This window comes from Sminthopsis crassicaudata, chromosome 3, assembly GCF_048593235.1.
Source record: "Sminthopsis crassicaudata isolate SCR6 chromosome 3, ASM4859323v1, whole genome shotgun sequence".
In the NCBI taxonomy this organism is placed as follows: Eukaryota; Metazoa; Chordata; class Mammalia; order Dasyuromorphia; family Dasyuridae; genus Sminthopsis; species Sminthopsis crassicaudata.
The window spans coordinates 496,796,264-496,812,132 of NC_133619.1; the positions used below are offsets into that span (position 1 = coordinate 496,796,264).

Here is a 15,869-nt window from a genome sequence, read left to right on the forward strand (position 1 = left end):
CTCAAAGTCTGTTCAACCTTTCCCTAAAATGAGAGGTGGACACTTTTTTTAAGCTATCACATAAATGGATATTTTGAATACAGGGGTGCCATGATACTGAATGTTAATTGGTTCCAGAAGGCACAATGAGTGACAAAAATGACAAGTGGTGAAAATTATGAGTACTGAAGGAATTTTTCCCATAAAGAATACATTTCCAGTTAGTGACCTAACCAGTCCTTTCTACCTAGTTTCCCCAAAGGGGCAAAATGGGGCTTCCAGTTTTAGAGAAACAAATCAGCCCAGGACAGCTCATTCAGACTTTTCCCTTATTGACTCAACTCACTTTCTGAGAGGAGCAGAGATATTTGTACTCTTTCCCACCCCACACAGTTCAAGTTTTCTTGGATGGGAGGAAGAAGGCTAGATATGGAGATGGAAGATGTGGTCCCATGCCTTCTGCTGTCCAGGGCTCTGATCACCACCTGGGGCTTGGGACTGCTATAATTCTGGGGTCCTCCATCATGGCCTCCATGTGGGCCTCCACGTGGGCCTCACTCAGTATTTTTGGAGCCATGAGATTATATGCTGCAGCCACATTGTCCTAACCATGCTACTGATATGCACCACTTTGTATCATGGGTCTCAACCTGACAGTCCTGTACATGGCCACCTTCATTGGGTAGTCTGCCTGGTCAGTCTTACATTCCTCCTACTTCATCAAGATGACCCCCTAGTGGGACCAGTGCCAAGTGGCTGTCAAGTGCTGAAGCATTTTTTTTCTTGTTAAAATGTGTCGACCCTAAATTGGATGAGTTTTGAAGCAGACTAGTGTGAGGGCACCCTGTATTTTGTTATATATAGAGGAACCTCCTCTCTGTCACTGAGCTCTTTAAGAGTCTGGGCTGAATAGAAAGAGCTCTGTTACAAAGGGTAAGACTAATGCTACGCCCATTTCCATGTTATTCTCTGCTGCTCTGCCCACAGCTTTATTGCTTTGGTTCCCCCAGTGTTGTCTATGGGAAGAGAAGAGTGCTGGGCTCCAGAGGTGAGGCAGTGTTTCAGATATTTACTTTCTGTGTGACCCTGGCAAGTACTTCACCTCTTTTTTTTTTTTTTTTTTTTTTCTTCCCAGTTTCTTTATACCTCCTCCATAATTAAACTTTTTTTCATTGTAAACTCGGCCTTTTTTTCCATTTTTTTTTTGGGATTCACTGATTTCTGGCTCCTCTTTCTTATCCCCTCTGGTGAGTAATACAGTGGAGAGAGAGTTAGGTTTGGAGTCAGGAGGGTCTGAGTTCAAGGATGGCCTCAGTTACTAACTTATGACCTTGAACAAGTCACGAAACCTCCATTTGCCTTTTTTCTTCACCTGCAGAATGGCAGTGATAACAACAACTATCCTTCAAGGTGATTATGGGGATTAAAAAACAGATACCATTTTGAAAATGATTTGCACAGTTCCCGGCATATATGGCACAAGCTTGGCCATCCCTGTGATGATCGTAATGAGGAAGCCAGGGACATGTTGCTCCCATTTGCTACTTGTAGACTTCCAATCTACCCCCATCACTCAGCATGAGTTTGAGGTTCCTGCTATTCAAATTATCATGTAACTTTTCTTCTACCTGTCTCACCACTCCTTAATCTCCTTTACTAGATTTTCATCCACATTGTGCCCATGAACCATCTTGGGTTTCCTTTTCTTTGTATACCATATTACTTGGTGAAATCATTTTCTCCCTTGGATTCATATATCATCATCTATACTCAGAAGATTTCCAGATCTATATACCTAATTTTTATTTATAATATAACTTTCCATCCTCCCATCACCAACTGCTTCTTAGACATTTTAGAAGGGAATGTTTCTTAAGTATAACACTGAAAAAGTATTTATTAAGCAACTATGTTGTGCAAAGTATTATGAATATAAAAATAGAAGTAAAACAAACTGTACTTAAGTAACTTATATTGCAATGGAAGAGAAAATATATACAAGAACCAAATGAAGCAGACGTAAGGTAATTTCAATGGGAAGACACTAAATAACCAAGGGAAACCAGGAAAGGCTTACTGCAAAATTAGATGGTATTTGAGCTGAATCTTGCAGGAAAGCAGGGCTTCTAAGTGGTAGAGATGTAAAGAAAGAACATTGTAAAAACTAGAGGAAAAATCATTGAAGAGAGGAGATAGAGTAATGTGCTATGGAATAAGTAGGCAGAGATGATTGGCCTTTAGAGTGCAACAGAGGAATGATGTCAGTTTGATATTTAAAAGGTGATAGAAAATCACTGGACCTTATTGAACAATAGGATGACATGGTCACATTGTTAAACCTGCACTTGAGGAAAATTACTGTGGTTGCTGTATGAAAGGAACATTGCAATGGGGAGAGACCTGAGGCAGAAACACAAAATTGGAGCTTAATGCAATAAGTGAGAGGTTATGAGTGCCTGATTCAGAATGATGTCTGTGTGAGTGGAAAGGAGACATATGTAGGAGACACTGTGGAGATGAAAACAATAAGAGTTAGCAAATGATTGGCTGTGTGGGGTGAATGAAAGCAAGGAGTCAGGGAAGACAGGAAGAATGGTGGTTGTCTTGACAATATGTGGGAAGTTTAGGTGGGATGGGTTTTGAGGAAAGACAACTAATTCTTTTCAGCTTTATTATATAATTTGCCTTTTTACATATTGTAAGGCCCAACTGGCCTTAATACTCCTCCTCATCCAGAGCCCCCAACCCTTGTCTGAATTGGCTATTTTCCCCCATCTCTTAAAGGAATCATGGTACAGGGGGAAGAGCTTTAGAGATAGAGGGGCCCTTCTCAAATTTCTGCTAGTACTTCATCTCTCTGGGTGTCCGTATGCAAGGGTGGCACTGAATGGCTTCCCTTGGCTTCCATTATGTTCCTCTGTAAAAGCCAGCTTTTCTTGAATGCCAGCTCTCTGGAAGTCATGGCACACTGCTTCACACACGAATGCACCAAACATACACAATGAAAACAAAAGGGGCCCTGAGATCAGTCTTGAAGGGAACCAGTAATTATAAGAGGTAGAGGAGAGACATGGTGGCCTTCCAGACATGAGGGACAGTCGGTACAAAAAGGAGGTAAAAGGTTGTGTGTTTGAAAAGTAATAGGTAGAATATACTCAATAGCTACCATCCTAGCTCAAGTCCTTGTCTGCAGCTGAATAGTAGCTTTCCAATGTCTTCCTGCCTCAATCAAAGCATGCTAAAGTGATTTTCTTAAAGTTTGACATCTTTGCCCTAATCTCCCCTGGCCTCTTCTTGCCTTTTAAACAAATAAAAATCACTCTCTGGTATTTTAACATCCTTTCTCCCTGGCCCTCTAGCATCTTTTCAGCTTTCTTGTTTATTTGCTCCCTCTGTTGTTCAGCCATGGCAGTCTCTTGTTGCTTCTCTGTTGCTTCTCTTTGTGCCTTTCACCTGTCTACTCTGTGCTCATCACTACAGTCTCTGTTTAAGTCTCCTCTAAGTCTCAGTTTAAATGCTGCCTTCTCCAGCAAACCTTCCCCTATCCATCAGCGACTACTGATGTCATTTTTGAGATTTCCTTGTAATTAATTTTTATGTATCAAAAATATATTTATATGCAGGCATTATGTGACCCATTCGAATGTAAGTTCTTTGAGAGCATTTATCTTTTTCCCCCTTTTTTCCCTTAGCAAATAACATAATAGCTATTATATGGTAAGTCTTAATAAATTAATTGATTGGTTGGTTAAAACATTAAAATTTTCATTTCCATAGGTGACCAGTTCAAAAGAAATAAATGCCTGTATCACTTTGGCCTATTTTCTCCTTTCTCCTTTAGTATTAAGTTGTTTGTTCAATTCATTGGGGACAGAACTACCAGAGAGAAAGGCATGCATTTCAGAGTAGTACTATAATTATAAGAGTTTCAGGAAATGTTTTGTAATTGAAAAATGATTTTATAGACTGTTTCAATTGAGGAAAGAACAGTGTTTGGTTGACTATGAGGGAAAGTGTTCAAGAGATGAATTTATTCCGGGAAAATTAAAATACTAAGGTGGAAAATAAGATAAGTGACATATATATATATTTTCACTAAAATTGTGTGTTATTAGAGAAACAGCTAAATTATCTTTAGGGCTATATCGATAGAGGTATAGATTTTGGAAACAAGTTGGTGTGATAAATGCATCACATTATACCTTCCTCATCTCTTATCTGAAGCATTGTGGTCTATTCAAGGTAGCACAATTAAAGGAGTAAATGGATATGCTTAAGTGTGTCTCAGAAGATCAAGATGATGAAGGTCTTTGGGCTCAAGTTATATGTGAATTGGTTAAAAGAACTGAGAATGTGTAGCCTAGAAAAGAGAGGATTTGGGTATGACATGATAATCGTTCAAGAATTTGAAGTACTGTCATATGGAAGAGGGATTAATCTTGTTCTTTTTGACCATAGTTTGATGACAAAACACTGGCTGATAGTGAGAAATAGTCTTGTTCTCTTTCTGCTATAAAGAAATATTGATTTAGGGGTTCAAGAAGCTTTAGGGGTTATTGAGTCTAATTTCCAAATTTGGTGCAAAGGGAACAGAGGCCTAGAAAGGATAAGTGAATTGCCAAAGGGCATATTGCTCATACTGCATCTGAGACAGGATTTGAACCTTTGTTTTCCTGATTCTAAGTCATGGTATAGGCCCTATCTACTCTAATGTTTTCTCTCACCTTTTTATATTTATCCCCTACTAGAATATAAGTTCCTTAAGAATATAGGCCCTTTCTTTTTCAATCTATCCTTTACAAGACTTTGAACAATGTCTTGAACATAGTATCATCTGTGAAGGTATAAATGGCAAGATTTGGGAACTGATTAGTTATATGAATTAGGGAGAGTGAGAAATTGAAGATAACGTCTTCAAATTACAAATTACAAAGCTTGAATTTTGGAGGAACATTGTGTTCTCCATAAAAACAGGGCAGTGTAGTAGAGGGATGGGTTAAAGGGGAAAGATAAAATGAGTACTGTTTTAATATGTTAACTTGGAAATGCCAGTACTACATTCAAATTGAAATGTCTAAAAAGCAGTTAGTGATGTGATACTAAAATACAGAGTAGAGACTAGGATTGGCTATAAGTCTGTGCATTCTTAAGTAGAAATATTGAACATATTATTAGATGAGAAGATGAATTGTCTAACTTTTAAATAAATTTCAAAGGAAGCTGAAAACTTAATGAATCAATAACTGGCAATCTGAACAGAAATAGAAATGAGGGATCCAAAGATAATATTGATATTCAGTGAATTTGTGCTAAAGAACCATGGATCTAGCAGAATAAAAATGGGAATAGAGATAAATAGAGGTGTTTTGGTAGGGTTTTTTTAATAAAACTTTTTTTTCCTAGAATGGTTTTATAGCATTAAAGGAACATATTGGAAGCTTGCTCATCCCTTTACCTTTTTGCTAATACTTAACTCAAAAGTTGATTCCTAGGTGTATATGAACTGAATAATAGAACCCTATAGTTATAAAAATAAAATCTAAACAATAATAGATGAAATTAAAGGAATAATTTAAATGAATTTTTGTGTGTATAAAATTATTGTAAACCAATCTTACCCATATAATCCTAATCTTTTATATATTTTATTTTACACATCTGTTCAAAATAGCTCTATTGTTGATATGTAGAAAGTTTGAGAAGTTAAACATTATGAAGAAGTAGATGACTTTCATAAAGGAGTGCTAGCTTGATCATTATGAAAAATTGAGGATTTATAAAAAAAATTAATTTCATGATAAATGCTATTTCTGGGTCATGTGACCAAATGGTGGAAGATTCTCTATTCCTCATGACCTCTGAAAAATAAGCAGGAAATAAATTCTGAAACAAAAATAAGAATTATTCCTAAGGGATAAAGCCATTTAAGTATTTTCACAGGGAAGAATACCAGCTATCTTAATGAGATAACAAGTAAATGAATATTAAAGAAAGCTAATTTCTAATATTCAGTAAGTGCACTATTCCCCACCATCCATCATTTTCTGGTAGTAGATAGTGCATAAGTCAATTCAAAAGCTTGCAACAAAACTCAACTTTGTCTTTACCTTTCCTTCTGTTGGTGGAAAATCAAAAGGCAGAAGTGTTATTGATCAGGGATAGCAATGTGGCAGCACTCTGTGTTGCAGTAGAGCTTAGTCAGCCAACTAAGGAAAGGGACAGGACATGTGTGTGGATGTACAGAATGATTCTAAATTTGAGAGAGAGAATTCAGCATCCAGCCCTTTTTTTTTTTTAATCCCATGGAGCCCTAGAAGTCTCTTGGTGCTGACAAAGGATTGTAAACTGTGAATTACCCAGGGTGGAAGTAGGCTGAAATGACTTCTTCTTGTAGGACCACAACTCTTTTCTATGGGAAATGATCCATTAAAGGAGAAAGATTCAGAAAGTGATAGAAGATTATAAGATGGGGAAAAAAACAACATTGGAATCACCATACATATCATCCTCTGGCCTCAGAATTTCCTCTTTGGTTGTGAACTAAAGGCTGATAAAGATTATCATTTTAAAGTAGATAATGGTGAAAATAAGCACTAGTTGTCTTTGAGGACTGTGAGTTTAGGGGCTGGTGCAAAGCATGAATTGCATATTGTTAAAGCAGAGGCACTGAATGAAACAAAGGCTGCCTCCAGAAACCCCAAGGAAACCCCAACAAGAGAATATTGCATTTTAGAGAGCAGAAAGATATGTTGCTTCCAAATCAAGAAAAATAATAAATAATAAAAGACAAATGAAAAATGAAGCAATATCTAATGGAGTAGAAGACTCTGTACATTCCCATGAGAGTATGGAATCACAGTAAGATGTGCCCAGATAGTATGAAATACAGTAAGGTTACAAAAGTAGAATTTATGGCCTACCCAACAGAGATAATTGGCAGAATAGAAAAATGTGAATGAATCCATGGTGCTAGGTCTAATCGAAGAAACAAAATATAGAAAATGTCATTAGAAATGCAAATATAGAACTATAAGAGAATCTGGAAGACAAGAATAAAAAAACAATAACATTAAAAGAAATTCATTGCCCTACAAACTAAAGTTGATATAATAAAGCTTATAGAAGTTAAGGATTAGAGAATTCCAGAATGAACAGAACCTAAATAAAAAACTCTAAACTATAATGAAATAATAATACAAGAAACTGCATGGAACTTCTGAATACTGAAAACAGAATGCTACTTTGCGTCAGTAAGATATTTGTAAGCACTTAACAGTGTGGGGCACATAGTAGATACTTAATAAATGCTTGTTTTCCTTTCCTGTAGAAAGAATTGACACATTGCTTCCAGGAAGGGGGGAAAACTACTGAAAATTCCATTACACAAATGTTGTTAAATTCAAATAAATATTTTACTGATAAGCAGTAAATTCTGCAATTACCAAAAGACAGACTTTTAGGTATAAAAGAAAATTGAATGGCACAAGAGTATTCTTTATCCACCAGTAACTGCAGAAGGGAAGAGAAGAACAGTTTTCAAAGCAAAAAAAGGATTGGGGGGGGGGAGCAGAGCCAAGATGGAGGAGAACACACACACACATCATTCTAAGCTCCTCTTATGCCCTCACTACTAATTACCAAATTCAGCCTCAGAAATAGTGCTTGACTGGTAAAATCCACGAATATTGGGAGTACAACAAATTACCAGCCTAAAATAATCTGGAAGATCACCAGAAAAGGTTTGTGCTGCTTGGCGGGAGGAGGCCAGAGTAGGCAGGAAGGCAGAAATAAAGGCTACACACAAGAATAAACTATTCAGCTCAGCTGAGCAAGAAAGAAGATGGACATTTAATGAAACAGGTGAATTCCATTTGTTTCTAATGAAAAAACTAGAGCTAAACAAGAAATTTGACTTCTAACTATAAGATTCAAGAGAAGCAGAAAAAGATAAAAAGAACTCTTGGGAACTGTATTTCTCTTATGGATATACATAAAAAAGTACATGTATAAGTTGATTTTACTGATAAAACATAAAAAAAGGAAGTAGAAATGGAAAGGGGATAGTATCAGAAAACGGGAAAAGAAGAGATAAAAAGAGGGAAACTACATCTCATGAATAGGCAAAGGAAACCTATCATATCTAAGGGAATTTAGGGAGGGGGATGAGCATTGTGTGACTCTTATTCTCATTAGATTTGGCTCAAAGAGAAAATAATTGACATATTTGGTTTATAGAGAAACATCTCTCACCTCACTAAAAAGTGAGAGAGGAAAAGGGAAAAGGAAAAGAGTAATAAGGGAAAGGTATAATAAAGGGGAAATGATTCAAACAGGGTGGGAGGGATTCTAAAGAGGGAGAGATGTGTGAGGCAAGTGGTGCCCATAAGTTTAATACTGGGAAGATGGGGTAAGGAGGTAAGAAAAAGAAAAGCATAATCTGAGGATAATAAGATGGCAGGAAATAGAGGATTAGTAATTTTAATCATAAATGTGAATGGGATAAACTCTCCTATAAAGTGGAGGCAGATAGCAGACTGGATCAAAAGCCAGAACCCTACACTATGTTGTTTACAGGAAACACATTTAAAGTAGAGAGATATATACAGAGTAAAGATAAAAGGCTGGAGCAGAATCTATTATGCTTCAGGTGAAGTAAAAAAACCAGGGCTAGCCATCCTCATCTCAGATCAAGCAGAACCAAAAAATGATCTAATTAAAAGAGATAAGGACGGAAACTATATCTTGTTAAAGAGTAGCATAGACAATGAAGCAATATCAATACTAAACATATTATAGCATCTAACTTCCTAAAGGAGAAGTTAAGAGAGTTGCAAGAAGAAATAGACAGCAAAACTATAATAGTGGGAGATCTCAATCTTGTACTCTCAGAATTAGATAAATCAAACCACAGAACAAAATAAGAAAAAAGTTAAAGAGGTAAATAGAATATTAGAAAAGTTAGGTATGATAGATCATTCGAAAAAACTGAATGGAGACAGAAAGGAGTATACTTTCTTCTCAGCAGTGCATGGGACCTATACAAAAATTTACCATATAGTAGGACATAAAGACCTCAAAATTAAATGCAGGAAGGCTTTAATAGTAAATGCATTCTTTTCAGATCATGATGTAATAAAAATACATTCAACAAAAAGCTAGGGGTAAATAGACCAAAAAGTAATTGGAAATTAAATAATCTCATCCTAAAGAATGATTGGGTAAAACAGCTAATCATAGACACAATTAATAATTTCACCCAAGAGAATGACACCAATGAGACAACATATCAAAATTTGTGGGATGTAGCCAAAGCAGTAATAAGGGGAATCTATATCTTTAGAGGGTTACTTGAATAAAATAGAGAAAGAAAAGATCAATGAATTGGGCTTGCAACTTAAAAAGCTAGAAAAAGACCAAATTAAAAACCCCCTATCAAGTACTAAACTTGAAATTCTAAAATTAAAAGGAGAAATTGATAAAATTGAAAGTTAAAAAAAACCTATTGAATTAATAAATAAAACTAAGAGTTGGTTTTATAAAAAAAAAAAAACCAGTAAAATAGATAAACATTTGGTAACTCTGATCAGAAAAAGGAAAGAGGAAAATCAAATTGTTAGACTTAAAAATGAAAATGGAGAACTTTCCACCAATGAACAGGAAATTAGAGCAATAATTAAGAGTTACTTTGCTCAACTTTATGCCAATAAATTTGATAACCTAAGTGAAATGGATGACTACCTTAAAAAATATAGGCTTATATTGTTATATAGATTAATAGAAGAGGAAGTAAATTGCTTAAATAGTCCCATTTTAGAAAAAGAAGTAGAACAAACTATTAATCAATTCCCTAAGAAAAAATTCCCAGGACCAGGATTTATATGTGAATTCTACCAAACATTGAAAGCATAATTAACTCCAATATTATATAAACTATTTGAAAAAAATAGGTAATGAAGGATTCCTACCAAATTACTTTTATGACACAGACATGGTACTGACACCTAAACCAGGTAGATTGAAAACAGAGAAAGATTATAGACCAATCTCCCTAATGAATATTGATGCAAAAATCTTAAGTAAAATATTAGCAAAAATATTACAGAAAATCATCCCCAGGATAATACACCATGACCAAGTAGGATTTATACCATGAATGCAAGGTTGATTCAATATTTGGAAAAATTTCAGCATAATTGACTATATCAATAACCAAATTAACAAAAAGCATATGATCATCTCAATAGATGCAGAAAAAGCATTTGATAAAATCCAACATCCATGCCTATTAAAAATAGGAATTGAGAGTATAGGAATAAATGGACTTTTCCTTAAAATAATCAGTAGCATCTATTTAAAACCATCAGTAAGCATCATATGTAATGGGGATAAATTGGAATCATTCCCAATAAGATCAGGAGTGAAACAAGGTTGCCCACTATCACCATTACTATTCAATATTGTATTAGAAATGCTTGCTTTGGCAATGAGAGTTGAGAGAGAGATTAAAGCCATTAGAGTAGGTTATGAGGAAACCAAATTATCACTCTTTTCAGGATGGTATGATGCTATACTTAGAGAACCCCAGAGATTCTACTAAAAAACTATTAGAAATAATCCACATCTTTAGTAAAGTTGCAGGATACAAAATAAATCCACATAAGTCATCAGCATTTTTATATATCACTAACAATATCCAATAGCTAGAGTTAGAAAGAGAAAATTCCATTTAATATAACTGCTGATAGTATAAAATATTTGAGAATCTATCTGCCAAGGGAAAGTCAGGAATTTTATGAGCAATACTACAAAACACAAATAAAGTCAGATCTAACAAATTGGAAAAATATTAAGTGCTCTTGGATAGGTTGAGTAAATATAATAAAGATGACAATACTATCTAAGCTAATCTATTTATTTAGTACTATACCAATCAGACTTCCAAAAAAAAAAACTTTTTAATGACCTATAAAAAATAACAACAAAATTCATCTGGAAGAACAAAAGATCAAGACTTTTAAGAGAACTAAAAAAAAAAAAAAATTAAATGAAGGTGGTCTAGCTGTACCAGATCTAAAACTATATTATAAAGCAGCAGTTACCAAAACCATTTGGTATTTGCTGAAGCATCGACTAGTTGATCAGTGGAATAGGTTAGGTTCAAAGGACAAAATAGTCAATAACTTTAATAATCTAGTATTTGACAAACTCAAAGACCACAGCTTTTGGGACAAGAATTCACTGTTTGACAAAAACGGCTGGGAAAATTGGAAATTAACATGGCAGAAACTAGGCATTAACCCACACTTAACATGGAACACCAAAATAAGGTCAAAATGGCTTCATGATCTAGGCATAAAGAATGAGATTATCAATAACTTAGAAGAATATAGGATAGTTTACCTCTCAGGCCTGTGGAGGAGAAAGGAATTTGTGAACAAAGAAGTACTTGAAATCATTATTGATCACAAAATAGAAAATTTTGGTTATATCAAATTGAAAAGCTTTTGTAGAAACAAAACTAATGCAGACAAGATTAGAAGGGAAACAATAAACTGGGAAAACATTTTTACAATCAAAGATTCTAATAAAGGCCTCATTTATAAAATATATAGAGAATTGAGTTTAATTTAAGAAATCAAACCATTCTCTAGTTGATAAATGGTCAAAAGATATGAACAGTTTTCAGACAAAGAAATTGAAACTGTTTCTGGCCATGTGAAAAGATGCTCCAAGAGCAATTTGGAACTATGTTATCAAACTGTACATAACCTTTGACCCAGCAGTGTTACTACTGGGCTTATATTCCAAAGAGATCTTAAAGAAGGGAAAGGGACCTGTATGTGCAAGAATGTTTGTGGCAGCCCTTTTTGTAGTGGCCAGAAACTGGAAAATTAGAACAAAAGGTTTGGCAATTGTCAGGGCTGTAAAATTATCGAGGTATATATCTGGTAAATAAAAACTATATATATAAAAGATGCTCCAAGTGATTATTAATCAGAGAAATGCAAATGAAGACAACTCTTAGATACCACTATACACCTATCAAATTGGCTAGGATGCCAGGAAAAGATAATGCTGAATGTTAGAGGGGATGTGGGAAAACTGGGACATTGTTGATGGAATTGTGAATACATCCAGCCAAATGCTGAAAAAGTTATCAAACTGTTTATGTCTTTTGATCAATCAAAGAGATATTAAAGAAGGGAAAGGGACCTGTATGTGCAAAAATGTTTGTGGCAGCCCTTTTTGTGGTGGCCAGAAACTTGAAATTGAGTGGATGCCCATCAGTTGGAGAATGGCTGAATGAGTTATGGTATATAAATGTTATAGAATATTATTGTTCTGTAAGAAATGACCAGCAGGATGATTTCAGAAAGGCCTGGAGAGAGTTACATGAATTGATAGTGAGTGAAATGAGCAGAACCAGGAGATCATTATATACGCCAACAACAGTAGTTATATGACGATCAATTCTGATGGACGTGGCTCTTTTCAACAATGAGATGAACGAAATCATTTCCATTTGTTCAATAATGAAGATAATCAGCTATACCCAGCGAAAGAACTCTGGGAAATGAGTGTGAATCACTGCATAGCATTTCCAATCCCTCTGTTTTTGTCTGCCTGCATTTTGGATTTCCTTCATAGGCTAATTGTACATTTATTTCAAAGTCTGATTTCTTTTTGTACAGCAAAACAACTATGGATATGTATACATATATTGTTTTTAACATATACTTTAACATATTTAACATGTATTGGTCTGCCTCCCATCTGAGGGATGGAGCTGGGGGAAGGAGGGAAAAAATTGAAACAAAATTGTCAATGCTGAAAAATACTCATATATATATCTTGTAAATAAAAAGCTGTAATTAAAAAAAATTCACTTGAAATTAAAATGTTCACATTTAATAAAAATGATTGCTTAAAACTTCCCTACAAAGAAAAACTGACCTGAAGAAATTATTTGCTTTACAAAGCATGTCATAAAGAATCAATAGGAAAAAAAACAGCCATATAACATGGAATAATCCTTACAATACCTTGCTTACATGTGAACAAATTTTTGTGGCAGAACTAACTTATAGAATGGAAGGGCACAAAAACAGAGTTAAGAAAATAGAAGTATATGATATAACCTAATCAAGTTAAAAACTCACAATGAAAGAAAATCAACACCTGAAGTTTCTCAAATAAGAGCCTTTAGGAAAATGATTGAGGAGGGAGGCAAAGAGAAAGGCTGAGGCATAGAAATACCATTTACTAGGGGGCTGCCTGTGATGAATGCTTTTATGGAAAACAAAAGATTCTATAAAGGGAAACGAAAGACCTTAAAATGTGTACAATGTGAATATACTTGATTCTTACAAAGACCATTATTTTCCTGACGAGGAATCGGCATTCCTGTGGATAGCTATCACTTAGAAGAATAGGAGACCTTATAGACAGGGAGTATGTATGTATGTGTGTACACACACACACACACACACACATTATCTATCTATCTATCTATTTTTAAATCAAGAATGGGAAGGGAAAAAAGTTTCAATTGCAAAACTCTTAGTTAAATAATTTAGATAGCTGAAGGAATATTTGATATTCATATTAATGTAATAAAAAATAATAATATTGCCAAAATTAATTCACACTTTTAATGCTTAATCATTAAGGGGGTGCTTTACAGGAGTTGCTAAATAATAGTATTTATTTGAAAAGATAAAAGATTCAGAATGTCAAGGGAAATGATAAAAAGTAGCAATCATCAAAACCAGCTGGTATTGGTTAAAAAATAGGTCAATGCAATAGACTAGACAGGGGAGGATCAGAAACAATAGAACTCAATAGTCTAGTCTTTGCTAGAGGGAAAAAGAAATTATGTATGAAAACTCCTTATTTGATTAAAAACTACTGGGAAAACTGGAAAGTAGTCTGGAAATCCAACACACCTAACACCACATTCCATAGTTCATTTTAAATGAATATTATCATTAAAGATCATATTATACAAAACTTAGAAGAGAATGCTCCTAACAATTATAAGTAGGGTATGTATTCTTAATGAAACAAAAGATAGGCCAATTACAAAAAATACAATATATAACTTTAGTTACTTGCAACTGAGAAATTTCTGCACAGACAAGTTTTATGTATCTAAGATAAGAAAGGAAGTGATCAACTGGGGGGGGCGGAAGAGAATCTGTGTATCACATCTTTCTGGTAAGGGCTTAGTATCTAAATGTATAAACAATTAATAAATATCTCTTACTATTGATGTCCATCAATTTGAGAACAAATACCACACAAATTGTGGTGTATGATTGTAATGGAATAAACACTGTAAGAAATGATGTATGTGATGAGTACAGATAAGTACGGAAAGATCTATGTGTTCCCATAATAAATTTCTATGGTTGAGGTCTTTCTTTGCACATCCATTATTTTTTTTTAGTGATCAGTATTAGTGTAAGCATCTCTAGTCATGGGGAGGAGGATAGGTGCTTTTAGCTTCCCTTTAGCTCTCCCCTCTGACCTGGAACTCCAAACAACTGTGTGCAAGTGCCCATAGCTAGTTGCGTCCCTGTCCCCCACTGCTTATGCACTCAGGGGGTGCTGGCTCCTTCTTGCCAAGGCCCTTGTTGTCTGTAGTACAGCTGTGCCTGGTGTTCTTAATCAGCCAACGTTTCCCCAGTCTTCCCAGACTCAGACCCCCAACTCTGCCTGCAGTGCGGGAGGTGAAAGCTTGTCCCAGGGCTCCCCACTTGGTATGTCTATGGAGGTAGCCCAGAGGTGTTGGCACTTCACATAGATTCATCCTGGGCCCTTTCTTCTGGTCTTCTTAGGTTCTCCCAGGAAGACTCCTTACTTGTTTTTCACTGGTCTAAATTCACCCTGAGATACAATTTTGTTTTGTTGGTGAGGGAAATCTAGAGAGCTTGGAATTTTCTGCCCTACTCTTCCATCTTCCAGAATCCTGCCCTCAGAAGATTTCATTTTTAATCCTGGAGAAAATACAAAATCCTGAGAATTTGTTAATCAAGGAATGACATACATTACATATTTAAATATCATTTAATATAAGCATCACTTTGACAGCTGAATGAAGGCTATGATTGAGGCAGGGACACCAGCAGGAATGATTTTGCAGTAGTCTGGGCATGTGCTGGAGTAGTGACCATGTCAGAGAAGAGAACATATTCACTCTGTGGAGAAGGGGAAGGGGAAGGGAGACATAAGGAAGAGTTGAGGAAGAACCCTAAGTTATGAGCCTGGGGGACTACAAAAGTGGTGGCAGTCTTTGCCACAGTAGGGAAGTTTGAAGAGGGAAATATTGGGGGGCAATTAGGTCAGTTTGGGGTATAGTAAGTTTAAGATGTCTAATAGACAGTTGGAGCTGTAGAAGTGGAGGTTTGAAAAGGTTACAGCTAGTAGATCTGCATAGAAAATTGAATCCATAGGAGCCAAAAAGAACACCCAGTTAAACAGTAGAGAGGGAGAAGAGAAGAGAGTTGTAAGGTATATCCAGAGTATGGGCATGAGCTTGGATGAAGATCTCGCAGAAGAAACAGAGGAGCAGTCAGACAAGTAGGAGGAGAACCAGGATAGAAAGGAGTATCCGAGAAGAGCGGTCTTGGAAAATGAGGTTTGAGAAAATATTTGGTAATTAAGAGATCATTAGTTACTTGAGCCAAAGGACTTTGAACATTTCATACTGAATATCTTAAAATATCCCATATTTCAAATTACCCTCTGTTTTCCTGATTTGTTTGTCCATGATTTATGATTTAGTACTTTCTTTTACTTTATTTTCCCGGAACTTGATGTTTTAACTTTGTGTTTGATAGAATCATTAGGGCACTTTGTAGGAACCTCATAATTTATTCTGCTTCATA

The 15,869-nt window shown here is 35.4% G+C and overlaps 1 protein-coding gene across 8 annotated transcripts in view; it reads left to right on the top strand.

The window, feature by feature from the left end:
- The window catches only part of ARHGAP32 (Rho GTPase activating protein 32), a 369,190-nt gene that overhangs the window by 206,097 nt on the left and 147,224 nt on the right, over positions 1-15,869 (top strand). The gene's annotated exons all lie outside the window — the stretch shown is intronic.